The sequence below is a fragment of the Lissotriton helveticus genome, chromosome 1_2 (assembly GCF_964261635.1).
Source record: "Lissotriton helveticus chromosome 1_2, aLisHel1.1, whole genome shotgun sequence".
Classification (NCBI taxonomy): domain Eukaryota; kingdom Metazoa; phylum Chordata; class Amphibia; order Caudata; family Salamandridae; genus Lissotriton; species Lissotriton helveticus.
In genome coordinates, this window is record NC_136058.1 from 339,877,735 (window position 1) to 339,903,395 (window position 25,661).

The following is a 25,661-nucleotide window of genomic DNA, read 5'->3' on the forward strand; positions in this document are numbered from 1 at the left end:
CTGGTGGCTAATAGTTATAAGCTGCAAATGGTAAAGTGAGCTGATTATATATATATATATAGATATATATAAATATATATATTGATAGTTAGAAAGATAGCCAGATAGACAGATCGATAGATAGATATTTATTTCAATGAAATAATTTCTTGATAAAACTGATTGTTTTTGACTAGGAATTTCTGTATTGTAATATTTAGGAAAAAAGATTACTTGTCCTAACCAAAAGCAGCAAATCTGCCTATTACAATACTGTGAATTGATCAAGGGTATGCCTTAACCCCAAGGAGGTGAGCACTGTTTAACTGATGCCAATAAGTTCTCGTTAGTATAGTGGTCAGTATCCCCGCCTGTCACGCGGGAGACCGGGGTTCAATTCCCCGACGGGGAGGCGATTCATATTATTCACACAATTAAATAAAATGATGTACTTTCTAACATTGTAAAATATATCTGTCATTATCCTTGCCTATTCTGATTGAGAAAAAAGGTTGAATTCACTGATGGCCAAAATGCTTACTGATGTGTTAACTGAAATTCAGAATATGCTCTGAATATTTCAATATGCACAGGCGTACCATCAAAAACACTTTACATCTGCATTCTCTTGGAAAATGAGATGAAGCAGTGGTGAATCCTAGGCTGCTGTTCCACTCGATTGGCACAATTTACAAGTAGAATGACTGCTTTTGGTTAGTAGTGACCCCTGGTGGCTAATAGTTATAAGCTGCAAATGGTAAAGTGAGCTGATTATATATATATATATAGATATATATAAATATATATAATAATAGTTAGAACGATAGCCAGATAGACAGATCGATAGATAGATATTTATTTCAATGAAATAATTTCTTGATAAAACTGATTGTTTTTGGCTAGGAATTTCTGTATTGTAATATTTAGGAAAAAAGATTACTTGTCCTAACCAAAAGCAGCAAATCTGCCTATTACAATACTGTGAATTGATCGAGGGTATGCCTTAACCCCAAGGAGGTGAGCACTGTTTAACTGATGCCAATAAGTCCTCGTTAGTATAGTGGTCAGTATCCCCGCCTGTCACGCGGGAGACCGGGGTTCAATTCCCCGACGGGGAGGCGATTCCTTTTATTCACACAATTAAATAAAATGATGCACTTTCTAACATTGTAAAATATATCTGTCATTATCCTTGCCTATTCCGATTGAGAAAAAAGGTTGAATTCACTGATGGACAAAATGCTTACTGATGTGTTAACTGAAATTCAGAATATGCTCTGAATATTTCAATATGCACAGGCGTACCATCAAAAACACTTTACATCTGCATTCTCTTGGAAAATGAGATGAAGCAGTGGTGAATCCTAGGCTGCTGTTCCACTCGATTGGCACAATTTACAAGTAGAATGACTGCTTTTGGTTAGTAGTGACCCCTGGTGGCTAATAGTTATAAGCTGCAAATGGTAAAGTGAGCTGATTATATATATATATATAGATATATATAAATATATATATTGATAGTTAGAAAGATAGCCAGATAGACAGATCGATAGATAGATATTTATTTCAATGAAATAATTTCTTGATAAAACTGATTGTTTTTGACTAGGAATTTCTGTATTGTAATATTTAGGAAAAAAGATTACTTGTCCTAACCAAAAGCAGCAAATCTGCCTATTACAATACTGTGAATTGATCAAGGGTATGCCTTAACCCCAAGGAGGTGAGCACTGTTTAACTGATGCCAATAAGTTCTCGTTAGTATAGTGGTCAGTATCCCCGCCTGTCACGCGGGAGACCGGGGTTCAATTCCCCGACGGGGAGGCGATTCATATTATTCACACAATTAAATAAAATGATGTACTTTCTAACATTGTAAAATATATCTGTCATTATCCTTGCCTATTCTGATTGAGAAAAAAGGTTGAATTCACTGATGGCCAAAATGCTTACTGATGTGTTAACTGAAATTCAGAATATGCTCTGAATATTTCAATATGCACAGGCGTACCATCAAAAACACTTTACATCTGCATTCTCTTGGAAAATGAGATGAAGCAGTGGTGAATCCTAGGCTGCTGTTCCACTCGATTGGCACAATTTACAAGTAGAATGACTGCTTTTGGTTAGTAGTGACCCCTGGTGGCTAATAGTTATAAGCTGCAAATGGTAAAGTGAGCTGATTATATATATATATATAGATATATATAAATATATATAATAATAGTTAGAACGATAGCCAGATAGACAGATCGATAGATAGATATTTATTTCAATGAAATAATTTCTTGATAAAACTGATTGTTTTTGGCTAGGAATTTCTGTATTGTAATATTTAGGAAAAAAGATTACTTGTCCTAACCAAAAGCAGCAAATCTGCCTATTACAATACTGTGAATTGATCGAGGGTATGCCTTAACCCCAAGGAGGTGAGCACTGTTTAACAGATGCCAATAAGTCCTCGTTAGTATAGTGGTCAGTATCCCCGCCTGTCACGCGGGAGACCGGGGTTCAATTCCCCGACGGGGAGGCGATTCCTTTTATTCACACAATTAAATAAAATGATGCACTTTCTAACATTGTAAAATATATCTGTCATTATCCTTGCCTATTCCGATTGAGAAAAAAGGTTGAATTCACTGATGGACAAAATGCTTACTGATGTGTTAACTGAAATTCAGAATATGCTCTGAATATTTCAATATGCACAGGCGTACCATCAAAAACACTTTACATCTGCATTCTCTTGGAAAATGAGATGAAGCAGTGGTGAATTCTAGGCTGCTGTTCCACTCGATTGGCACAATTTACAAGTAGAATGACTGCTTTTGGTTAGTAGTGACCCCTGGTGGCTAATAGTTATAAGCTGCAAATGGTAAAGTGAGCTGATTATATATATATATATATATAGATATATATAAATATATATATTGATAGTTAGAAAGATAGCCAGATAGACAGATCGATAGATAGATATTTATTTCAATGAAATAATTTCTTGATAAAACTGATTGTTTTTGGCTAGGAATTTCTGTATTGTAATATTTAGGAAAAAAGATTACTTGTCCTAACCAAAAGCAGCAAATCTGCCTATTACAATACTGTGAATTGATCGAGGGTATGCCTTAACCCCAAGGAGGTGAGCACTGTTTAACTGATGCCAATAAGTCCTCGTTAGTATAGTGGTCAGTATCCCCGCCTGTCACGCGGGAGACCGGGGTTCAATTCCCCGACGGGGAGGCGATTCCTTTTATTCACACAATTAAATAAAATGATGCACTTTCTAACATTGTAAAATATATCTGTCATTATCCTTGCCTATTCCGATTGAGAAAAAAAGGTTGAATTCACTGATGGCCAAAATGCTTACTGACGTGTTAACTGAAATTCAGAATATGCTCTGAATATTTCAATATGCACAGGCGTACCATCAAAAACACTTTACATCTGCATTCTCTTGGAAAATGAGATGAAGCAGTGGTGAATCCTAGGCTGCTGTTCTACTCGATTGGCACAATTTACAAGTAGAATGACTGCTTTTGGTTACTAGTGACCCCTGGTGGCTAATAGTTATAAGCTGCAAATGGTAAAGTGAGCTGATTATATATATATATATAGATATATATAAATATATATATTGATAGTTAGAAAGATAGCCAGATAGACAGATCGATAGATAGATATTTATTTCAATGAAATAATTTCTTGATAAAACTGATTGTTTTTGGCTAGGAATTTCTGTATTGTAATATTTAGGAAAAAAGATTACTTGTCCTAACCAAAAGCAGCAAATCTGCCTATTACAATACTGTGAATTGATCGAGGGTATGCCTTAACCCCAAGGAGGTGAGCACTGTTTAACTGATGCCAATAAGTCCTCGTTAGTATAGTGGTCAGTATCCCCGCCTGTCACGCAGGAGACCGGGGATCAATTCACCGACGGGGAGGCGATTCCTTTTATTCACACAATTAAATAAAATGATGCACTTTCTAACATTGTAAAATATATCTGTCATTATCCTTGCCTATTCCGATTGAGAAAAAAGGTTGAATTCACTGATGGCCAAAATGCTTACTGATGTGTTAACTGAAATTCAGAATATGCTCTGAATATTTCAATATGCACAGGCGTACCATCAAAAACACTTTACATCTGCATTCTCTTGGAAAATGAGATGAAGCAGTGGTGAATCCTAGGCTGCTGTTCCACTCGATTTGCACAATTTACAAGTAGAATGACTGCTTTTGGTTAGTAGTGACCCCTGGTGGCTAATAGTTGTAAGCTGCAAATGATAAAGTGAGCTGATTATATATATCTATATATATATATATATATATATATATATATATATATATAGATATATATAAATATGTATATTGATAGTTAGAAAGATAGCCAGATAGACAGATCGATAGATAGATATTTATTTCAATGAAATAATTTCTTGATAAAACTGATTGTTTTTGGCTAGGAATTTCTGTATTGTAATATTTAGGAAAAAAGATTACTTGTCCTAACCAAAAGCAGCAAATCTGCCTATTACAATACTGTGAATTGATCGAGGGTATGCCTTAACCCCAAGGAGGTGAGCACTGTTTAACTGATGCCAATAAGTCCTCGTTAGTATAGTGGTCAGTATCCCCGCCTGTCACGCGGGAGACCGGGGATCAATTCCCCGACGGGGAGGCGATTCCTTTTATTCACACAATTAAATAAAATGATGCACTTTCTAACATTGTAAAATATATCTGTCATTATCCTTGCCTATTCCGATTGAGAAAAAAGGTTGAATTCACAGATGGACAAAATGCTTACTGATGTGTTAACTGAAATTCAGAATATGCTCTGAATATTTCAATATGCACAGGCGTACCATCAAAAACACTTTACATCTGAATTCTCTTGGAAAATGAGATGAAGCAGTGGTGAATCCTAGGCTGCTGTTCCACTCGATTGGCACAATTTACAAGTAGAATGACTGCTTTTGGTTAGTAGTGACCCCTGGTGGCTAATAGTTATAAGCTGCAAATGATAAAGTGAGCTGATTATATATATATATATAGATATATATAAATATATATATTGATAGTTAGAAAGATAGCCAGATAGACAGATCGATAGATAGATATTTATTTCAATGAAATAATTTCTTGATAAAACTGATTGTTTTTGGCTAGGAATTTCTGTATTGTAATATTTAGGAAAAAAGATTACTTGTCCTAACCAAAAGCAGCAAATCTGCCTATTACAATACTGTGAATTGATCGAGGGTATGCCTTAACCCCAAGGAGGTGAGCACTGTTTAACTGATGCCAATAAGTTCTCGTTAGTATAGTGGTCAGTATCCCCGCCTGTCACGCGGGAGACCGGGCTTCAATTCCCCGACGGGGAGGCGATTCATTTTATTCACACAATTAAATAAAATGATGTACTTTCTAACATTGTAAAATATATCTGTCATTATCCTTGCCTATTCCGATTGAGAAAAAAGGTTGAATTCACTGATGGCCAAAATGCTTACTGATGTGTTAACTGAAATTCAGAATATGCTCTGAATATTTCAATAGTTAGAAAGATAGCCAGATAGACAGATCGATAGATAGATATTTATTTCAATGAAATAATTTCTTGATAAAACTGATTGTTTTTGGCTAGGAATTTCTGTATTGTAATATTTAGGAAAAAAGATTACTTGTCCTAACCAAAAGCAGCAAATCTGCCTATTACAATACTGTGAATTGATCGAGGGTATGCCTTAACCCCAAGGAGGTGAGCACTGTTTAATTAATGCCAATAAGTCCTCGTTAGTATAGTGGTCAGTATCCCCGCCTGTCACGCGGGAGACCGGGGTTCAATTCCCCGACGGGGAGGCGATTCCTTTTATTCACAAAATTAAATAAAATGATGCACTTTCTAACATTGTAAAATATATCTGTCATTATCCTTGCCTATTCCGATTGAGAAAAAAGGTTGAATTCACTGATGGACAAAATGCTTACTGATGTGTTAACTGAAATTCAGAATATGCTCTGAATATTTCAATATGCACAGGCGTACCATCAAAAACACTTTACATCTGCATTCTCTTGGAAAATGAGATGAAGCAGTGGTGAATCCTAGGCTGCTGTTCCACTCGATTGGCACAATTTACAAGTAGAATGACTGCTTTTGGTTAGTAGTGACCCCTGGTGGCTAATAGTTATAAGCTGCAAATGGTAAAGTGAGCTGATTATATATATATATATAGATATATATAAATATATATATTGATAGTTAGAAAGATAGCCAGATAGACAGATCGATAGATAGATATTTATTTCAATGAAATAATTTCTTGATAAAACTGATTGTTTTTGACTAGGAATTTCTGTATTGTAATATTTAGGAAAAAAGATTACTTGTCCTAACCAAAAGCAGCAAATCTGCCTATTACAATACTGTGAATTGATCAAGGGTATGCCTTAACCCCAAGGAGGTGAGCACTGTTTAACTGATGCCAATAAGTTCTCGTTAGTATAGTGGTCAGTATCCCCGCCTGTCACGCGGGAGACCGGGGTTCAATTCCCCGACGGGGAGGCGATTCATATTATTCACACAATTAAATAAAATGATGTACTTTCTAACATTGTAAAATATATCTGTCATTATCCTTGCCTATTCTGATTGAGAAAAAAGGTTGAATTCACTGATGGCCAAAATGCTTACTGATGTGTTAACTGAAATTCAGAATATGCTCTGAATATTTCAATATGCACAGGCGTACCATCAAAAACACTTTACATCTGCATTCTCTTGGAAAATGAGATGAAGCAGTGGTGAATCCTAGGCTGCTGTTCCACTCGATTGGCACAATTTACAAGTAGAATGACTGCTTTTGGTTAGTAGTGACCCCTGGTGGCTAATAGTTATAAGCTGCAAATGGTAAAGTGAGCTGATTATATATATATATATAGATATATATAAATATATATAATAATAGTTAGAACGATAGCCAGATAGACAGATCGATAGATAGATATTTATTTCAATGAAATAATTTCTTGATAAAACTGATTGTTTTTGGCTAGGAATTTCTGTATTGTAATATTTAGGAAAAAAGATTACTTGTCCTAACCAAAAGCAGCAAATCTGCCTATTACAATACTGTGAATTGATCGAGGGTATGCCTTAACCCCAAGGAGGTGAGCACTGTTTAACTGATGCCAATAAGTCCTCGTTAGTATAGTGGTCAGTATCCCCGCCTGTCACGCGGGAGACCGGGGTTCAATTCCCCGACGGGGAGGCGATTCCTTTTATTCACACAATTAAATAAAATGATGCACTTTCTAACATTGTAAAATATATCTGTCATTATCCTTGCCTATTCCGATTGAGAAAAAAGGTTGAATTCACTGATGGACAAAATGCTTACTGATGTGTTAACTGAAATTCAGAATATGCTCTGAATATTTCAATATGCACAGGCGTACCATCAAAAACACTTTACATCTGCATTCTCTTGGAAAATGAGATGAAGCAGTGGTGAATCCTAGGCTGCTGTTCCACTCGATTGGCACAATTTACAAGTAGAATGACTGCTTTTGGTTAGTAGTGACCCCTGGTGGCTAATAGTTATAAGCTGCAAATGGTAAAGTGAGCTGATTATATATATATATATAGATATATATAAATATATATATTGATAGTTAGAAAGATAGCCAGATAGACAGATCGATAGATAGATATTTATTTCAATGAAATAATTTCTTGATAAAACTGATTGTTTTTGACTAGGAATTTCTGTATTGTAATATTTAGGAAAAAAGATTACTTGTCCTAACCAAAAGCAGCAAATCTGCCTATTACAATACTGTGAATTGATCAAGGGTATGCCTTAACCCCAAGGAGGTGAGCACTGTTTAACTGATGCCAATAAGTTCTCGTTAGTATAGTGGTCAGTATCCCCGCCTGTCACGCGGGAGACCGGGGTTCAATTCCCCGACGGGGAGGCGATTCATATTATTCACACAATTAAATAAAATGATGTACTTTCTAACATTGTAAAATATATCTGTCATTATCCTTGCCTATTCTGATTGAGAAAAAAGGTTGAATTCACTGATGGCCAAAATGCTTACTGATGTGTTAACTGAAATTCAGAATATGCTCTGAATATTTCAATATGCACAGGCGTACCATCAAAAACACTTTACATCTGCATTCTCTTGGAAAATGAGATGAAGCAGTGGTGAATCCTAGGCTGCTGTTCCACTCGATTGGCACAATTTACAAGTAGAATGACTGCTTTTGGTTAGTAGTGACCCCTGGTGGCTAATAGTTATAAGCTGCAAATGGTAAAGTGAGCTGATTATATATATATATATAGATATATATAAATATATATAATAATAGTTAGAACGATAGCCAGATAGACAGATCGATAGATAGATATTTATTTCAATGAAATAATTTCTTGATAAAACTGATTGTTTTTGGCTAGGAATTTCTGTATTGTAATATTTAGGAAAAAAGATTACTTGTCCTAACCAAAAGCAGCAAATCTGCCTATTACAATACTGTGAATTGATCGAGGGTATGCCTTAACCCCAAGGAGGTGAGCACTGTTTAACAGATGCCAATAAGTCCTCGTTAGTATAGTGGTCAGTATCCCCGCCTGTCACGCGGGAGACCGGGGTTCAATTCCCCGACGGGGAGGCGATTCCTTTTATTCACACAATTAAATAAAATGATGCACTTTCTAACATTGTAAAATATATCTGTCATTATCCTTGCCTATTCCGATTGAGAAAAAAGGTTGAATTCACTGATGGACAAAATGCTTACTGATGTGTTAACTGAAATTCAGAATATGCTCTGAATATTTCAATATGCACAGGCGTACCATCAAAAACACTTTACATCTGCATTCTCTTGGAAAATGAGATGAAGCAGTGGTGAATTCTAGGCTGCTGTTCCACTCGATTGGCACAATTTACAAGTAGAATGACTGCTTTTGGTTAGTAGTGACCCCTGGTGGCTAATAGTTATAAGCTGCAAATGGTAAAGTGAGCTGATTATATATATATATATATATAGATATATATAAATATATATATTGATAGTTAGAAAGATAGCCAGATAGACAGATCGATAGATAGATATTTATTTCAATGAAATAATTTCTTGATAAAACTGATTGTTTTTGGCTAGGAATTTCTGTATTGTAATATTTAGGAAAAAAGATGACTTGTCCTAACCAAAAGCAGCAAATCTGCCTATTACAATACTGTGAATTGATCGAGGGTATGCCTTAACCCCAAGGAGGTGAGCACTGTTTAACTGATGCCAATAAGTCCTCGTTAGTATAGTGGTCAGTATCCCCGCCTGTCACGCGGGAGACCGGGCTTCAATTCCCCGACGGGGAGGCGATTCCTTTTATTCACACAATTAAATAAAATGATGCACTTTCTAACATTGTAAAATATATCTGTCATTATCCTTGCCTATTCCGATTGAGAAAAAAGGTTGAATTCACAGATGGACAAAATGCTTACTGATGTGTTAACTGAAATTCAGAATATGCTCTGAATATTTCAATATGCACAGGCGTACCATCAAAAACACTTTACATCTGCATTCTCTTGGAAAATGAGATGAAGCAGTGGTGAATCCTAGGCTGCTGTTCCACTCGATTGGCACAATTTACAAGTAGAATGACTGCTTTTGGTTAGTAGTGACCCCTGGTGGCTAATAGTTATAAGCTGCAAATGATAAAGTGAGCTGATTATATATATATATATAGATATATATAAATATATATATTGATAGTTAGAAAGATAGCCAGATAGACAGATCGATAGATAGATATTTATTTCAATGAAATAATTTCTTGATAAAACTGATTGTTTTTGGCTAGGAATTTCTGTATTGTAATATTTAGGAAAAAAGATTACTTGTCCTAACCAAAAGCAGCAAATCTGCCTATTACAATACTGTGAATTGATCGAGGGTATGCCTTAACCCCAAGGAGGTGAGCACTGTTTAACTGATGCCAATAAGTCCTCGTTAGTATAGTGGTCAGTATCCCCGCCTGTCACGCAGGAGACCGGGGATCAATTCCCAGACGGGGAGGCGATTCCTTTTATTCACACAATTAAATAAAATGATGCACTTTCTAACATTGTAAAATATATCTGTCATTATCCTTGCCTATTCCGATTGAGAAAAAAGGTTGAATTCACAGATGGACAAAATGCTTACTGATGTGTTAACTGAAATTCAGAATATGCTCTGAATATTTCAATATGCACAGGCGTACCATCAAAAACACTTTACATCTGAATTCTCTTGGAAAATGAGATGAAGCAGTGGTGAATCCTAGGCTGCTGTTCCACTCGATTGGCACAATTTACAAGTAGAATGACTGCTTTTGGTTAGTAGTGACCCCTGGTGGCTAATAGTTATAAGCTGCAAATGATAAAGTGAGCTGATTATATATATATATATAGATATATATAAATATATATATTGATAGTTAGAAAGATAGCCAGATAGACAGATCGATAGATAGATATTTATTTCAATGAAATAATTTCTTGATAAAACTGATTGTTTTTGGCTAGGAATTTCTGTATTGTAATATTTAGGAAAAAAGATTACTTGTCCTAACCAAAAGCAGCAAATCTGCCTATTACAATACTGTGAATTGATCGAGGGTATGCCTTAACCCCAAGGAGGTGAGCACTGTTTAACTGATGCCAATAAGTCCTCGTTAGTATAGTGGTCAGTATCCCCGCCTGTCACGCGGGAGACCGGGGTTCAATTCCCCGACGGGGAGGCGATTCCTTTTATTCACACAATTAAATAAAATGATGCACTTTCTAACATTGTAAAATATATCTGTCATTATCCTTGCCTATTCCGATTGAGAAAAAAAGGTTGAATTCACTGATGGCCAAAATGCTTACTGACGTGTTAACTGAAATTCAGAATATGCTCTGAATATTTCAATATGCACAGGCGTACCATCAAAAACACTTTACATCTGCATTCTCTTGGAAAATGAGATGAAGCAGTGGTGAATCCTAGGCTGCTGTTCTACTCGATTGGCACAATTTACAAGTAGAATGACTGCTTTTGGTTACTAGTGACCCCTGGTGGCTAATAGTTATAAGCTGCAAATGGTAAAGTGAGCTGATTATATATATATATATAGATATATATAAATATATATATTGATAGTTAGAAAGATAGCCAGATAGACAGATCGATAGATAGATATTTATTTCAATGAAATAATTTCTTGATAAAACTGATTGTTTTTGGCTAGGAATTTCTGTATTGTAATATTTAGGAAAAAAGATTACTTGTCCTAACCAAAAGCAGCAAATCTGCCTATTACAATACTGTGAATTGATCGAGGGTATGCCTTAACCCCAAGGAGGTGAGCACTGTTTAACTGATGCCAATAAGTCCTCGTTAGTATAGTGGTCAGTATCCCCGCCTGTCACGCGGGAGACCGGGGTTCAATTCCCCGACGGGGAGGCGATTCCTTTTATTCACACAATTAAATAAAATGATGCACTTTCTAACATTGTAAAATATATCTGTCATTATCCTTGCCTATTCCGATTGAGAAAAAAGGTTGAATTCACTGATGGACAAAATGCTTACTGATGTGAAAACTGAAATTCAGAATATGCTCTGAATATTTCAATATGCACAGGCGTACCATCAAAAACACTTTACATCTGCATTCTCTTGGAAAATGAGATGAAGCAGTGGTGAATTCTAGGCTGCTGTTCCACTCGATTGGCACAATTTACAAGTAGAATGACTGCTTTTGGTTAGTAGTGACCCCTGGTGGCTAATAGTTATAAGCTGCAAATGGTAAAGTGAGCTGATTATATATATATATATATATAGATATATATAAATATATATATTGATAGTTAGAAAGATAGCCAGATAGACAGATCGATAGATAGATATTTATTTCAATGAAATAATTTCTTGATAAAACTGATTGTTTTTGGCTAGGAATTTCTGTATTGTAATATTTAGGAAAAAAGATGACTTGTCCTAACCAAAAGCAGCAAATCTGCCTATTACAATACTGTGAATTGATCGAGGGTATGCCTTAACCCCAAGGAGGTGAGCACTGTTTAACTGATGCCAATAAGTCCTCGTTAGTATAGTGGTCAGTATCCCCGCCTGTCACGCAGGAGACCGGGGATCAATTCACCGACGGGGAGGCGATTCCTTTTATTCACACAATTAAATAAAATGATGCACTTTCTAACATTGTAAAATATATCTGTCATTATCCTTGCCTATTCCGATTGAGAAAAAAGGTTGAATTCACTGATGGCCAAAATGCTTACTGATGTGTTAACTGAAATTCAGAATATGCTCTGAATATTTCAATATGCACAGGCGTACCATCAAAAACACTTTACATCTGCATTCTCTTGGAAAATGAGATGAAGCAGTGGTGAATCCTAGGCTGCTGTTCCACTCGATTTGCACAATTTACAAGTAGAATGACTGCTTTTGGTTAGTAGTGACCCCTGGTGGCTAATAGTTGTAAGCTGCAAATGATAAAGTGAGCTGATTATATATATCTATATATATATTCACTGAAAAAACCATAGGTTATAGACCATATATAGTTAGGAATTAGCATTTAAAAAACCTTATTTTACTCACACAAAACCATTGAAATTCCATATATAGTTAGTTGCACTAACTATATATCGCGCACCTGCAATCCACTGCTGATGATGTCACATATTACATCATTCATGACATGGTCAGTGACATCACTGATGACATCACTGATGACATCTCAAATGACATCACTGATGACATCACTGATGACATCTCATTTGACATCAATGACCACATCACTGATGATATCATTCATGTGACAATACAATGCATCTCCTCACATTTTAATATAACCTCTGTTTCACCCAGTGTTAAATACAGAATATAATTTTTGAAACCATTGACACACCAATACTAGTTACTACACACGCACTCACTGATTCCTACGTCTACACACACCTTCACTCATTCACCCATACTATCATTCATACATACAATCACTCATCTTTACAACACTATCATATGCACTCATACACCTATACAGACACTCACAGTCTGCCACTCATCCATGGAGTTACTCACACACCTAGTCAGTCCTGTAAAGAATCAATGACACTTCCATTTTCTTGTCTATACAGTTAAACATAGAGCACCTTACATTTTCAAACATATACTAACACATACTTACCTTGTTATACAATCATTGATACAAGTACACATTGATCTGCACAGAGTCACACACCTCCCAGCCAGCCACACACACACTCAGTCTCCCATACAAATACTTGGACAATCAATCAGTAACCCATATAGTTAATCATATAGCTACTGATCAAAACATGCAGCAGTTTACAGAACAACAGACATAATGATGCACAAATTAAGACACTTTAGTCACTAACCCATGCACTCAGTGAGACACATTTAATCACTCACTCATGCATTCAGTCATGCACCTACTAAATCCTTTGTCCAGACACTTATACTTCCACTCATTCTTCAATATGTAAGACACATTTTAACTTTACAGAAACATACAGTCACTGGATGTTGTCATCAGTGATGTCATCAGTGATGTCATTTGAGATGTCATCAGTGATGTCATCAGTGATGTCACTGACCATGTCATGAATGATGTAATATGTGACATCATCAGCAGTGGATTGCAGGTGCGCGATATATAGTTAGTGCAACTAACTATATATGGAATTTCAATGGTTTTGTGTGAGTAAAATAAGGTTTTTTAAATGCTAATTCCTAACTATATATGGTCTATAACCTATGGTTTTTTCAGTGAATTTTCAAGGTTTTGTAAATGCTAATTCCTAACTATATATGGTCTATAACCTATGGTTTTTTCAGTGAATTTCAATGGTTTTTTAATAGCAAATATCATAAGCTGTCGAATGTCAAGTACGTGGTAAGTGAAAACATTTTCGTGTTTATGCACACTGATCTGCTTTGAATGGTGCCCCCCCCCCCCTCATTTCTATTAGGAGTACTCTCTCTTTGCAGATAGTGAAAGGTAGTTAACGCAGGTCTTTGCCCCCATTGTAATCCGTCGTGCCTGCTTCTCTCTCCATTTGATTCATTGTTATCCAAGTATTTACTGTTTTAGAATTAGTTCTCTTTGGTTCATTCTCTATTTACAAACAAACACAGAGTCGCAATACTCTGTTTAGTCTTTGCAGATAACGAAAAATCGTGTAAAAAAAAAGAAAAGGAATCGAGCAAAATCAGTAGGCCACTAATGGGATCTCTTTTTGACCTCGCTAAAATAGAAACATTAGGAACAACCCCTCATGACAAATACAAAACTAGTGAGATGAACTGAACTCCACACAATGATGGCTGCAAAACAGCTCTGCTCCGCCACCCACCCCGCCCAAAATAACGATAAAGAACGGCTGCCATGATTGGTTGCGGAATGACCACGACGGAGCTACGAAATGGTGCTGCTCTCATGCTAACCCCAGCTTCAGTCTGAAACATCCAGAAACACTGTAGACTACCAATTCGATCAGTTCCGGTAGCGCCCCAATGTAACCCGGTAGAGAAGAACTAGCCCTCCCCTCTTTGACTGATGGTTCTTGTTGCCTGTCCCTTCTGTTGTCATTTAACAGAACTATTTAGCCTGCTGAAAGGGGTTGTGTTCCGACCGCTGGTTGGTGGAGACATTTTGACTATATTCTGTACCTGCGTTGTCGCGTAATGCGTCATATGACGCGCCGCGTTAGCGCATCCGGAAGTCATCCGGGGCGCGCAGCGCGTAACGTAAGCATAACAAGTCATGTGACTTGTTAATAAAACTTTTCATTGGTTCATTTTACTTTTCTTATTGTAATGATGAAAGGCTTGATCATATGACCTAAAAATTACGCTTTTCATTACTTCCGAACATTATTTTTTCTTAAATATATGTTATAATGTTCCAGGCTAATGTACTTTCCCGGAAATTTTACAACTGTCCTGCAAGTAAAATATATTCTTTTTTCGAGAAAAAGAGCGTTTCTTCGTCCCATGACGGAGCCGTTGAGCAAAAGAGGGTCGACCTGCTGTCTTAGTCGCCGATACGCCTGAATATGAGATTCTTATCGATCACTTTATGTTGCAGGAATAGAAAACACAACAGCCCTTGACCATTTATCTTTACTGCGTTCCTTCGTATTACACCTTTTACCCTTCATGTAATTGGTCTGCTTTATTTCACTTGCCTTTTAATGATTCTAAAACAGTGACTATTATTAAAAACTTTACCAATGTATATACTACTACCATGTTTTCTTTTAAAAACCTTTATTGTGAAAATTTCATTATACAAATACGAGCCTATAACCACGTGGGCCGGCCACGGAGCAAACTGTAATCGTATATGACAAATAGACATTTACACTGTAGAGGAACGTAACGGGCGGGCCATTAGGTTGCAAGAACTAAGGTGTCTAACAGTTACGGAATCGGTGGACGTACATTTTATAATTAAAATACGACAGGGCCAGTTACAATAAAATTATCTAGATATACATTTGCGGGCAAGTACCATGGGTGACGTTAATTCGAACTTTCAACAGTACAGTAATCAATAACACATCAGAACTTAATATCAATAGGGATGTCGAAATATTCAATCAATTCTCGTCCCCGCCCGCCATGTGCTTCAAAACTGCATACGTATCTCGTGATTTCAAGGTTCTGCAACCAGTACACAACAAGGAGTTACGAGTCCCATTTATTCTGGCGCCATTTTGGGCGAGGACGGGCAGGTCCAGGATATAGTCAAAATGTCTCTACCAACCATCGACTATGATGATGTTCATATGCTGTATTTATTAGAGTAACACTCAGATGTCCACATGAAATAAATTTGCCACAATCTAAACATGTCATTTTAATCTTTCCAAATTTCTTCTAAATATTTGGGACCGTTTCCCTTGCCTCTGAAGCTCTCAGTGCCACTTCTTTGATGAATGTACTAGCAGGTCAGGGGTTCTCCTCCAAATCTCTCTTTTATGCAGCACTATAATTAATTGTTGCCACCTCTCCATATGACGATGCATGGTATAGTTACCACAACTATATTTTTTTTCGGTTCCTCTAGAGAGTTCATCGTGGCAGATGAAGCGTGTAACGTACCGGGCATTTACCTTTTTTTGCATGTACAGGAAAGGAAAAAAAAATCGAGCGTCCGAGTTCTAAGGTGTCCCAGGGCCATTTTAGTGGACCAGGCCCAAATCCAAAGAACAGGCCGCCATTTTGAGAGTCCTGTTGCAGCCGCCTGTCGCTGTAGCATCAAGAGCAGCCGAAACTCAGCTGAATGGCAACTGAAACGGTAAAGGGGCGCCCCACTACAGCAGACGAGCCAGGCCCAAATCCAAAGAACTGCTGTCTCACAGGCTAATGGGGCGACCCACGCCGAGTTTCAGCATTGTAGGATGACCACACAAGTACAGCAACTTGCTAGACATCACCTCGGTGCCATCCGGATCTCGGCGCCCCACTGCAGATGAAGTGCCTCTCAACTATGAAACCACCACGGTGACATCCGGATCTTGGCGCGTTGTGCTGCCTTCGGCCTATTCGCACATCGGTCCGCTACTGACGCCATCTCACAGGCTAATGGGGCGACCCACGCCGAGTTTCAGCATTGTAGGATGACCACACCAGTACAGCAACTTGCTAGACATCACCTCGGTGCCATCCGGATCTCGGCGCCCCACTGCAGATGAAGTGCCTCTCAACTATGAAACCACCACGGTGACATCCGGATCTTGGCGCGTTGTGCTGCCTTCGGCCTATTCGCACATCGGTCCGCTACTGACGCCATCTCACAGGCTAATGGGGCGACCCACGCCGAGTTTCAGCATTGTAGGATGACCACACCAGTACAGCAACTTGCTAGACATCACCTCGGTGCCATCCGGATCTCGGCGCCCCACTGCAGATGAAGTGCCTCTCAACTATGAAACCACCACGGTGACATCCGGATCTTGGCGCGTTGTGCTGCCTTCGGCCTATTCGCACATCGGTCCGCTACTGACGCCATCTCACAGGCTAATGGGGTGACCCACGCCGAGTTTCAGCATTGTAGGATGACCACACCAACTTGCTAGACATCACCTCAGTGCCATCCGAATCTTGGCATCTCAACGCCTAGTGGTATCTTCCATACAAAAAATATTGTTACGCTGCCTTTGGCCCCATTCGCACATCAGTCCGCAACTTAGACATCACCTCGGTGCCATCCGGATCTTGGCATCTCAGCGCCTTGTGGTGTCAGTCAGAAAATATTGTTGTGCTGCCTTCGGCCTATTCGCACATCGGTCCGCTACTGACGCCATCTCACAGGCCAACGGGGCGCCCCACGCCGACTTTCAGCATTGTAGGATGGCCACACCAGTACCACAACTTGCAAGACACCACCTCGGTGCCATCCGGATCTTGGCATCTCAGCGCCTTGTGGTCTCTTCTACACCGGAAATATAGTAGAAAATATTGTTGCGCTGCCTTTGGCCCCATTCACACATCAGTCCGCTACTGACACCATCTCACAGGCCAACGGGGCGCCCCACGCCGACTTTCAACATTGTAGGATGGCCACAGAAGTGCGACAACTTACTAGACACCACCTCGGTGCCATCCGGATCTTGGCGCGTTGTGCTGCCTTCGGCCTATTCGCACATCGGTCCGCTACTGACGCAAACTCACAGGCCAACGGGGCGCCCCACGCCGACTTTCAGCATTGTAGGATGGCCACACCAGTGCGGCAACTTCCTACACACCACCTCGGTGCCATCCGGATCTTGGCGCGTAGTGAAGCTGCAGCAGCTGCAAATAAGCTTCAGACAGTGTTACAACCGCTGCTCAGAACTCTCAACTATGACACCACCTCGATGCCATCCGGATCTTGGCGCGTTGTATTGCCTTCGGCCTATTCGCACATCGGTCCGCTACTGACGCCGCCTCACGTGCCAACGTATTTTCTCCGCATTTTATACCCTATGCCGCATAACAGGTCATGTGACTTGTTTATAAAACTTTTCATTGGTTCATTTTACTTTTGGTTTCCTAATGATGGAAGGCTTGATCATATGACCTAAAAACAACACTTTTCATTGGATGAAAACTTTTTTTTTCCCCCAAACGATGAAAGCCCCACCTTGTTTCTGGATGTTTCAGACTGAAGCTGGCGTCACCATGAGAGCACCACCATCTCGTAGCTCCGTCGTGGTCATTCCGCGAGCAATCATGGCAGCCGCTCCCCACCAGAAGCCTGCAGGAGTCGGGGCCCCCAAAACTTTTGATGAATTCTCAAGGCGGAGGGGACGCTTTCGAGAATGGGGTCCAAGACCTAGCAGACAAGCGTCCGATTTCCAAGGTGTCCCAGGGCCATTTCAGTGGACCAGGCCCAAAAAGGAAACAGCCTGCCGCCATTTTGAGAGTCCTGTGACAGCCGCCTATCGCTGCACCGCAAGAGTGGGCGCAACTCAGCTGAATGGCGGATTTTGACACAGTGGACCAAAAGCGGACGGAATGGCAACTGAAACGGTAAAGGGGCGCCCCACTACAACAGACGAGACTCCACCTGGAGAGGCCCGTTCACGCCGCCTCCCCCGGGGCGCTCCACGCCGTTATTCGGAGCAGCATTGTAGGATACCAAAACCAGTGCGGCAACTTACTGGACATCACCTTGGTGCCATCGTTCTGCTGCCTTGGAACTATTCGCACAACAGTTTGCTACTGATGACCCACCCCCCGCGACGCCCCACGCCGTTATTTGCTGGGTGGCAACTTACTAGACATCACTTTTGTGTCATCTAGATTTCGGCGCGTTCTGCTGCCTTGGAACTATTCGCACAACAGTTTGCTACTGATCACCCACCCCCCGCGATGCCCCACGCCGGAAATCTGGACGTTGTGCTGCGTTGGGACTATTCGCACAGCCGACCGCTACTTCGTTGTTTTTCTCTAAAAATGTTTATATGTTATTACTATTTTTGTTTTCTTGTATATATTTATAAATTATGAAAGTTTTATAATCTTACTACTTTGTCGGAGTGCTATATATTTTTAATGTGACACATAATTGTAAAAACTTTGATGTACAAAGAGTCATCCCTGGAATCTTCCGCTTCACGCTCGGTCCCCTCCCCAATCACAATACAGAATGGTTTTCAGATAATAGCAACGCTTCTGCTGTGACGGATCTCATCGAGTGTGGGCCTTGATCTACTATAACTCCTTTGAAGACGGGTGATTCTTTACAGCTGTGGCCATAAACTACATCTGCAGGGCTAGCTGATAGCCTAGGACCGGCCTGGACAATCGGACACAGAGGAAAAGGAGTGTCAGAGGGTGCGGTAGTGAATAGGGCGAAAGGGAGGTGTCGGGCGGGCACAGGGTGTGATTCTCAGGGAAGAACAGCGCAGATGGGGGGAGGTTTATTACCCATGCATAAAACAGAGAGCGGGGGTGACCACTGCCTGGGGGAGATGCTTGCGAGGGTGGGGAGCCATGCTAAGGATCGACAGCGTTCACAGAGTGGATCTGGTCAAGGCATCTAAAATGGCTGCCGTGCACGACAAAAGTGTGGCATTTGAAAAAAGACAAGATGGCGCACACAATGTTTTTCAACAATTCCTGATTTCCTTCGAATCGAACGTTAACAGACGTTGGGGCATATTACCAAAGTTAAGCGATATTTATCCCTAACGATGCATTGCAAAGATTTTTTTACCGTCAGAAATTATCGCAGATAAACCTTGCTATTATCAAGGTTTATCGCAAATACGATAAAAAACGAGCGCAATGCATTAATGTCGCTGAAAACTCCGCGATATTCATGCATTACCGAGCTAATGCTCTTAGCCATGTTATCCACCTCCCATTGGATAACATGGCTAAGAACTGCTCAGGGCAGCTGTTACTTTTTGGAGATATTCGCGCTTATCTCGAATATTTCCAAAAGTTGATAATAGGAGATAGCGATGTTAGCGACTGTTTCCAGTCGCTAACATCTTGGCATGCCCACTTTGCATGTCATTAGTGATAAATATCACTCACATGCAAAGTGGGACCCAAGATGGTCGCTATCTCCTACTAGCCGTCGCTAACTGGTGTTAGCAACAGCTAGGTAATACACATATAATTTTATCTCCGCGAAGCGGAGCGCTGTTACAGATATATATCTTGTTTTTGAACGTTAATTTCTCAAAATGCACTGAAGCACATATATTGAGACATAGCAAAGGCACATCGGGCTACCAGTCCCTAATATTTTACCAAGTTTCGTGCAAATCCATTCAGCCGTTCGATTATTATTATTATTATTTTTTTTTGCCCCGCGGGGCCCTTTTAAAACCTCCACATCAAACCTAGGGGGTCAGCGAGGATCTACTATGCCCCCTTATGGTCATCAGCCGTTCGATTATTATTATTATTTTTTTTTTTGCCCCGCGGGGCCCTTTTAAAACCTCCACATCAAACCTAGGGGGTCAGCGAGGATCTACTATGCCCCCTTATGGTCATTTGCCCCTTCGCTTTGGCCTCCTCTTGTCTCTCGATCCTACCGAGAGACAAGATGGCGGCCGCTACGTACTGTTTGGAATGTTTACAGACACCGGAGAGCCAATCAGCTTCGCTTCGCAAAGCTCCGTAACGCGAAAAGTACGCGAAGCGGTGCGCTGTTACAGATATATATCTTTTTTTGAACGTTAATTTCTCAAAATCCACTGAAGCACATATATTGAGACCTAGCAAAGGCACATCGGGCTACCAGTCCCTACAATTTTGCCAAGTTTCGTGCAAATCCATTCAGCCGTTCGATTATTATTATTATTATTTTTTTTTGCCCCGCGGGGCCCTTTTAAAACCTCCACATCAAACCTAGGGGGTCAGCGAGGATCTACTATGCCCCCTTATAGTTATTTCCCCCTTTGTTTTGACCTCCTCTTGTCTCTCGATCCTACCGAGAGACAAGATGGCGGCCGCTACGGACTGTTTGGAATGTTGACAGACGCCGGAGAACCAATCAGCTTCGCTTCACAAAGCTCCGTTGCGCGAAAAGTCCGCGAACCAGAGCGCTAACCGGTCCGCTGTTACAGATATATATCTTTTTTTAAACGTTAATTTCTCAAAATCCACTGGAGCACATATATTGAGACCTACAAAAGGCACATCGGGCTACCAGTCCCTACAATTTTGCCAAGTTTCGTGCAAATCCATTCAGCCGTTCGGGCTAAAAGTGAGGCCAACCGCCCTATGGAAAACTCAATGTTAAAAACACGTTTTGGGACCCCCCTTTTTTCTCGGCCCCCACTGGACGAACCCCCCCCAAATTTTCAAGGGCTGCTCAGAAACAAAATGTGCCATTTTCCTGAAAATTTCAGCCGATTCCGTCCACAAACGCCAAAGTTATTAGACATAGAATTTTCAAAAAACCCATAGAGAAAAAATCCTAACTATATATACCTACTGGCGACCGCCAGTAGGTAATATATATATATATATATATAGATATATATAAATATGTATATTGATAGTTAGAAAGATAGCCAGATAGACAGATCGATAGATAGATATTTATTTCAATGAAATAATTTCTTGATAAAACTGATTGTTTTTGGCTAGGAATTTCTGTATTGTAATATTTAGGAAAAAAGATTACTTGTCCTAACCAAAAGCAGCAAATCTGCCTATTACAATACTGTGAATTGATCGAGGGTATGCCTTAACCCCAAGGAGGTGAGCACTGTTTAACTGATGCCAATAAGTCCTCGTTAGTATAGTGGTCAGTATCCCCGCCTGTCACGCAGGAGACCGGGGATCAATTCACCGACGGGGAGGCGATTCCTTTTATTCACACAATTAAATAAAATGATGCACTTTCTAACATTGTAAAATATATCTGTCATTGTCCTTGCCTATTCCGATTGAGAAAAAAGGTTGAATTCACTGATGGCCAAAATGCTTACTGATGTGTTAACTGAAATTCAGAATATGCTCTGAATATTTCAATATGCACAGGCGTACCATCAAAAACACTTTACATCTGCATTCTCTTGGAAAATGAGATGAAGCAGTGGTGAATCCTAGGCTGCTGTTCCACTCGATTGGCACAATTTACAAGTAGAATGACTGCTTTTGGTTACTAGTGACCCTGGTGGCTAATAGTTATAAGCTGCAAATGGTAAAGTGAGCTGATTATATATATATATATATATATATATATATATATAAATATATATATTGATAGTTAGAAAGATAGCCAGATAGACAGATCGATAGATAGATATTTATTTCAATGAAATACTTTCTTGATAAAACTGATTGTTTTTGGCTAGGAATTTCTGTATTGTAATATTTAGGAAAAAAGATTACTTGTCCTAACCAAAAGCAGCAAATCTGCCTATTACAATACTGTGAATTGATCGAGGGTATGCCTTAACCCCAAGGAGGTGAGCACTGTTTAACTGATGCCAATAAGTCGTCGTTAGTATAGTGGTCAGTATCCCCGCCTGTCACGCAGGAGACCGGGGATCAATTCCCCGACGGGGAGGCGATTCCTTTTATTCACACAATTAAATAAAATGATGCACTTTCTAACATTGTAAAATATATCTGTCATTATCCTTGCCTATTCCGATTGAGAAAAAAGGTTGAATTCACAGATGGACAAAATGCTTACTGATGTGTTAACTGAAATTCAGAATATGCTCTGAATATTTCAATATGCACAGGCGTACCATCAAAAACACTTTACATCTGCATTCTCTTGGAAAATGAGATGAAGCAGTGGTGAATTCTAGGCTGCTGTTCCACTCGATTGGCACAATTTACAAGTAGAATGACTGCTTTTGGTTAGTAGTGACCCCTGGTGGCTAATAGTTATAAGCTGCAAATGGTAAAGTGAGCTGATTATATAGATATATATATATAAATATATATATTGATAGTTAGAAAGATAGCCAGATAGACAGATCGATAGATAGATATTTATTTCAATGAAATAATTTCTTGATAAAACTGATTGTTTTTGGCTAGGAATTTCTAAATTGTAATATTTAGGAAAAAAGATTAGTTGTCCTAACCAAAAGCAGCAAATCTGCCTATTACAATACTGTGAATTGATCGAGGGTATGCCTTAACCCCAAGGAGGTGAGCACTGTTTAACTGATGCCAATAAGTCCTCGTTAGTATAGTGGTCAGTATCCCCGCCTGTCACGCAGGAGACCGGGGATCAATTCACCGACGGGGAGGCGATTCCTTTTATTCACACAATTAAATAAAATGATGCACTTTCTAACATTGTAAAATATATCTGTCATTGTCCTTGCCTATTCCGATTGAGAAAAAAGGTTGAATTCACTGATGGCCAAAATGCTTACTGATGTGTTAACTGAAATTCAGAATATGCTCTGAATATTTCAATATGCACAGGCGTACCATCAAAAACACTTTACATCTGCATTCTCTTGGAAAATGAGATGAAGCAGTGGTGAATCCTAGGCTGCTGTTCCACTCGATTGGCACAATTTACAAGTAGAATGACTGCTTTTGGTTAGTAGTGACCCCTGGTGGCTAATAGTTATAAGCTGCAAATGATAAAGTGAGCTGATTATATATATATATATAGATATATATAAATATATATATTGATAGTTAGAAAGATAGCCAGATAGACAGATCGATAGATAGATATTTATTTCAATGAAATAATTTCTTGATAAAACTGATTGTTTTTGGCTAGGAATTTCTGTATTGTAATATTTAGGAAAAAAGATTACTTGTCCTAACCAAAAGCAGCAAATCAGCCTATTACAATACTGTGAATTGATCGAGGGTATGCCTTAACCCCAAGGAGGTGAGCACTGTTTAACTGATGCCAATAAGTCCTCGTTAGTATAGTGGTCAGTATCCCCGCCTGTCACGCAGGAGACCGGGGATCAATTCACCGACGGGGAGGCGATTCCTTTTATTCACACAATTAAATAAAATGATGCACTTTCTAACATTGTAAAATATATCTGTCATTATCCTTGCCTATTCCGATTGAGAAAAAAGGTTGAATTCACTGATGGCCAAAATGCTTACTGATGTGTTAACTGAAATTCAGAATATGCTCTGAATATTTCAATATGCACAGGCGTACCATCAAAAACACTTTACATCTGCATTCTCTTGGAAAATGAGATGAAGCAGTGGTGAATCCTAGGCTGCTGTTCCACTCGATTTGCACAATTTACAAGTAGAATGACTGCTTTTGGTTAGTAGTGACCCCTGGTGGCTAATAGTTGTAAGCTGCAAATGATAAAGTGAGCTGATTATATATATCTATATATATATATATATATATATATATATATATAGATATATATAAATATGTATATTGATAGTTAGAAAGATAGCCAGATAGACAGATCGATAGATAGATATTTATTTCAATGAAATAATTTCTTGATAAAACTGATTGTTTTTGGCTAGGAATTTCTGTATTGTAATATTTAGGAAAAAAGATTACTTGTCCTAACCAAAAGCAGCAAATCTGCCTATTACAATACTGTGAATTGATCGAGGGTATGCCTTAACCCCAAGGAGGTGAGCACTGTTTAACTGATGCCAATAAGTCCTCGTTAGTATAGTGGTCAGTATCCCCGCCTGTCACGCAGGAGACCGGGGATCAATTCACCGACGGGGAGGCGATTCCTTTTATTCACACAATTAAATAAAATGATGCACTTTCTAACATTGTAAAATATATCTGTCATTGTCCTTGCCTATTCCGATTGAGAAAAAAGGTTGAATTCACTGATGGCCAAAATGCTTACTGATGTGTTAACTGAAATTCAGAATATGCTCTGAATATTTCAATATGCACAGGCGTACCATCAAAAACACTTTACATCTGCATTCTCTTGGAAAATGAGATGAAGCAGTGGTGAATTCTAGGCTGCTGTTCCACTCGATTGGCACAATTTACAAGTAGAATGACTGCTTTTGGTTAGTAGTGACCCCTGGTGGCTAATAGTTATAAGCTGCAAATGGTAAAGTGAGCTGATTATATATATATATATATATAGATATATATAAATATATATATTGATAGTTAGAAAGATAGCCAGATAGACAGATCGATAGATAGATATTTATTTCAATGAAATAATTTCTTGATAAAACTGATTGTTTTTGGCTAGGAATTTCTGTATTGTAATATTTAGGAAAAAAGATGACTTGTCCTAACCAAAAGCAGCAAATCTGCCTATTACAATACTGTGAATTGATCGAGGGTATGCCTTAACCCCAAGGAGGTGAGCACTGTTTAACTGATGCCAATAAGTCCTCGTTAGTATAGTGGTCAGTATCCCCGCCTGTCACGCAGGAGACCGGGGATCAATTCACCGACGGGGAGGCGATTCCTTTTATTCACACAATTAAATAAAATGATGCACTTTCTAACATTGTAAAATATATCTGTCATTATCCTTGCCTATTCCGATTGAGAAAAAAGGTTGAATTCACTGATGGCCAAAATGCTTACTGATGTGTTAACTGAAATTCAGAATATGCTCTGAATATTTCAATATGCACAGGCGTACCA

General features: G+C 39.0%; 13 non-coding genes across 13 annotated transcripts; all 13 read left to right on the forward strand.

Moving 5' to 3' along the window:
- Positions 1-319: 319 nt before the first annotated feature.
- Positions 320-391, forward strand: TRNAD-GUC (transfer RNA aspartic acid (anticodon GUC)). Its single transcript has one exon. It is a non-coding gene; the product is annotated as a tRNA-Asp (tRNA).
- Positions 392-1,025: 634 nt separating this feature from the next.
- On the forward strand, positions 1,026-1,097 carry TRNAD-GUC (transfer RNA aspartic acid (anticodon GUC)). Its single transcript has one exon. It is a non-coding gene; the product is annotated as a tRNA-Asp (tRNA).
- A 634-nt stretch (positions 1,098-1,731) lies between these two features.
- On the forward strand, positions 1,732-1,803 carry TRNAD-GUC (transfer RNA aspartic acid (anticodon GUC)). Its single transcript has one exon. It is a non-coding gene; the product is annotated as a tRNA-Asp (tRNA).
- Positions 1,804-2,437: 634 nt separating this feature from the next.
- On the forward strand, positions 2,438-2,509 carry TRNAD-GUC (transfer RNA aspartic acid (anticodon GUC)). Its single transcript has one exon. It is a non-coding gene; the product is annotated as a tRNA-Asp (tRNA).
- A 638-nt stretch (positions 2,510-3,147) lies between these two features.
- TRNAD-GUC (transfer RNA aspartic acid (anticodon GUC)) lies at positions 3,148-3,219 on the forward strand. Its single transcript has one exon. It is a non-coding gene; the product is annotated as a tRNA-Asp (tRNA).
- A 1,375-nt stretch (positions 3,220-4,594) lies between these two features.
- Positions 4,595-4,666, forward strand: TRNAD-GUC (transfer RNA aspartic acid (anticodon GUC)). Its single transcript has one exon. It is a non-coding gene; the product is annotated as a tRNA-Asp (tRNA).
- Positions 4,667-5,778: 1,112 nt separating this feature from the next.
- On the forward strand, positions 5,779-5,850 carry TRNAD-GUC (transfer RNA aspartic acid (anticodon GUC)). Its single transcript has one exon. It is a non-coding gene; the product is annotated as a tRNA-Asp (tRNA).
- Positions 5,851-6,484: 634 nt separating this feature from the next.
- On the forward strand, positions 6,485-6,556 carry TRNAD-GUC (transfer RNA aspartic acid (anticodon GUC)). Its single transcript has one exon. It is a non-coding gene; the product is annotated as a tRNA-Asp (tRNA).
- A 634-nt stretch (positions 6,557-7,190) lies between these two features.
- On the forward strand, positions 7,191-7,262 carry TRNAD-GUC (transfer RNA aspartic acid (anticodon GUC)). Its single transcript has one exon. It is a non-coding gene; the product is annotated as a tRNA-Asp (tRNA).
- A 634-nt stretch (positions 7,263-7,896) lies between these two features.
- TRNAD-GUC (transfer RNA aspartic acid (anticodon GUC)) lies at positions 7,897-7,968 on the forward strand. Its single transcript has one exon. It is a non-coding gene; the product is annotated as a tRNA-Asp (tRNA).
- A 634-nt stretch (positions 7,969-8,602) lies between these two features.
- TRNAD-GUC (transfer RNA aspartic acid (anticodon GUC)) lies at positions 8,603-8,674 on the forward strand. Its single transcript has one exon. It is a non-coding gene; the product is annotated as a tRNA-Asp (tRNA).
- A 2,050-nt stretch (positions 8,675-10,724) lies between these two features.
- On the forward strand, positions 10,725-10,796 carry TRNAD-GUC (transfer RNA aspartic acid (anticodon GUC)). The gene has a single exon. It is a non-coding gene; the product is annotated as a tRNA-Asp (tRNA).
- Positions 10,797-11,431: 635 nt separating this feature from the next.
- TRNAD-GUC (transfer RNA aspartic acid (anticodon GUC)) lies at positions 11,432-11,503 on the forward strand. Its single transcript has one exon. It is a non-coding gene; the product is annotated as a tRNA-Asp (tRNA).
- Positions 11,504-25,661: the final 14,158 nt, after the last annotated feature.